Below are 3,554 nucleotides of genomic sequence, written 5' to 3'. Positions count from 1 at the left end.
GTGGCGTTGCCTCTGGATGAGTAGGACCCCGTGGTGTGGAGGGCTGGATGAACAGTAGACGGTGGAGGGGTGGCCGTGGGAGGGGTGGTTGAACAAGACTTCATGGTGTGGAGGGCTGGATGAACAGTAGACGGTGGAGGGGTGCTCGTGGAGGGGTGGTTGAACAGTAGCCGGTGGAGTAGCGTGCGGTGGAGGCTGGATGAACAGGAGCCCGTCACTACTAGGGAAAACCTTATACACAGAACTTTAGCAGTAGCGAGGGTCAAAAAAGCACGCTGGTGCTAAGTAGCAGTAGCGCGCCTGAGAAAACCGCGCTGCAGATAAAGTTCTAGCGGTAGCGCGTCTTGCTCTAAACACGTTACTACTAAAATTCCCACGGCTTAGCCGATAGGCTACACATAGTAGTAGCGACCTATAACGAACCGCGCTACCGCTACTTTATTTGTAGCAGCGTGTTTTTATCTAAACTCGCTATTGCTAAAGGATATAAAATTACATGGAAAGAAAATAGAAAGGTAATTGAAAAATGAAAGAAATAGAATAAGGGGAAAGGAAAAAAATAAAATGTGAAGAAAACTAAATGAAAAAGAGGAAAAAAAGAGAAAGGAGTAGCTGTAGCGTGTATCCCAGAACACGCTGTAACTAACGTAGCAGCAGCGTTCTTCCTGGAACGCGCTACTGCTACTTCTGACTTAACCACGGGGTTCGTCCTTCCCCATGGCCACTTCCCCCAAATCCAACTCTCCACTCTCGCCGCCGCCGTCGCCCATCGGCCGCCGCACGCTGTCCGCACACCCTCTACGCCGCCCCGACCCCAGATTCAACGCCGCCCCCGCCCCCGACCTCAACGCCGCCCCCGACCCCGACCTCGACGCCGCCATCCGCCGCGCGCCTGAGCCCAGACCCTGACCTCGACGCCGCCCTGCCCCTCCCTCGTCGCAGGCACCCGAGATGAGCACGCCTGCTCCTCCCTCTCCCCTACCTGTGCCTAGGGTTTCTTTATATTTTAGTTGCATCAAATTAGTTTGGGTTCATGTAAGAGTGGAAACAAATCGGATGCGGATGCGGCTCAAATGAGTTAGGGTTCATGTAAGGGTGGAAACGAATCAAATTTCTAAGATGAATCATAAAACGAGTAAAATTTGACCACTTATTTCACTTTATAGTTGGATAATTGGAATATCCGCTACCACTTTCCACCCCTATAGGTTCATCAAACTAGATGGTAATTAGGGCAGTAGTTCCTAGGTAGTAATTAGTTAGTAAGAACTAGGTACTAATTAGGTACTAGAATATTTTTATTTATAGTAAGTTTATTTTTAGTAAGAACTAGTTGAATTAATAGAACTAGTTAGTAAGACTTGTTGCTATTTTTTAGTTAAAGCAATTTTTCGCGCCTCAACGTGGACGATGCCTATCCCGCATGCTCGTCGTCGAGTCGGCGGAGGACGACACCTGCTTGACCACGTGGGCCATGTCCGTGACTAGGCTCCGCCGGGGTGGTACTGGGAGGCGCTACCTACCGGGGAGCGCAGGTTGGTTAGGAGCCAGCCTGTCGTTGACACGAACCTTCTTTGGTGGCGGTCGCGTGGGCCAGTGATGGTCCAGAGGCTCGAGGACTCCGCGGAGGTGGTGCGTCACCGTGTCAGTGAGGAGGACGCGCACGTCCATCGCTACTTGTTTGCGTTGGAGCACTGGTTCTCCAATACCAGGCAGGTTCTCCAGGGATCTCACTGGAGCTATGATCCCGTGATGGTTCCTTCGCTGTGGGTGTCCACCGCCCGTGCCGATCCCCGTCGTGTGCTAGGGTTTTAGTTGTATTAGTGATGTTATATGTATGACAATATTCGTGATGTATTAGTGATAATATTCGACGATGTACGGACTCATGAAATGATTTACTTTGGCTTATTGAATGCATGCTAATTTGAGTCCTATAAGATATTTTGAAATGTATATCTTGTGTTGCTCAATATCCAAGTGGCCGGTCATGTTTGCAGGTTACACCTCCGAGTGGCATATGTTTTGCCGGAGTGTTGATTCATTTCCGTTCCGGCAAATTTTAGGTGCTCGATATGTCCTATTTTAGCAAAGGTCATGCTGTATTTTTCCGTGAATTTTGGCATGACTTGTGCCAGAATATGTAGGAAATATCAAGTGCTCCGGATTTGTGTGTTAGGTATCCTGGTAGTTGTCTTCGGTCGATTTTCAATTAATGTTTTAACTGTGAACATAGGAAATGTCTGACGACGAAAAGGATTTCGGTATTTGCAAATACTGCAAAGACGAGCGCGGCCTGTGCGACGGAATCTTCCTAGATGATGATAGGCACTTCAGCATCAAGCTGGACGATAACTTCGAAGTGGATACAGTAAGTCACAACGACAAGTCTTTTTTCGTAATTAAGCATGACATTTGCTTCATTTGCTTCAATTTATAATTTAAGCATGACATTAAGCATGACAAGTATTTTTTTACTATTGTACTAGCGTATCCCCTGCCATGCAAGAGTTTTTGTATTGGATAAGATAGGTTTCAGTCGTACTATGGAGGAAAAGAAATTTTACATGAAGACCGAGCATGGTTATATTTTCAACGTAAAGTTATACAATTCAGACGACTACACCTATTTTGGATGCAAAACATAGCGAGCACTATGCAAGACTTATGCATTTGAGCCTGTTATGGTTATCACCTTTGATATTCGTCCGGAAGATGATATTGAAGGTAATACCGACATCTGGGTCGACGTGCAGACGCCTCCAGTTATACCATTATGTAAGTTTCTCAACCATATTTATGTCTTTGATATTGTTTATTCAAAAATAGTTGACAACTAATTTGTATTATCAGCTTTTTTCGGTGCAAGCAAACATGTCCAGCGCTTGATAGACAGGACCATATACTGTCCCGGGGATGAACTCAACTGCGAGGAGCTCAGTCATTATGTTTCATGGCTTGAGGATCTTGATACTGTCAAGACAAATTTTCTTCCTGCATTTAGAAATGTTAGTACTGAAAATGTGCGACCAATAGTGTTCGTAATGAACTATGGTCACATCTATTTAGGAAGGATGGTAATATTTTTACTATTTGTCCTCAGTGCATCTTTTCCATACATTATTTTTGAAGCTAAACTTCATTGCTAAGTATGTTACCATACGATGTTCTTCAACAGGGACTCCCGATGAATGTTGTGCCTTATGGGATCGAGACTAAAGGTACCATGAGTATTATCAGCTTAAGGCCATGATATCCTACAGATTACTTTAGTGCATTCAAGATTAGCGACGGATGCTTAATAGTGCAAGACTGGACCAAATATGTGATGGGGGAGCACAGAGAAGTACTAGGGGGCAGCAAACAGATGCGCTACCCACGATTAGGAGACAGGTTCATCTGCATGCTCCAACTTGATCAAGGAGAAGAGCTATACATGTTTTATGTTATTTTACCTAAGAGAGAGCAACAGGAGTGATTAGCTAGCTAGAAATGAGTTTGAGGATGATGATGTGCTACACTATTACTATGATGATAAAATAGCTAGTGTTGGT

This window comes from Triticum aestivum, chromosome 3B (assembly GCF_018294505.1).
Source record: "Triticum aestivum cultivar Chinese Spring chromosome 3B, IWGSC CS RefSeq v2.1, whole genome shotgun sequence".
Classification (NCBI taxonomy): Eukaryota; Viridiplantae; Streptophyta; class Magnoliopsida; order Poales; family Poaceae; genus Triticum; species Triticum aestivum.
The sequence above is the reverse complement of the archived record's forward strand: the minus strand, read 5'-3'. Positions refer to the sequence as shown.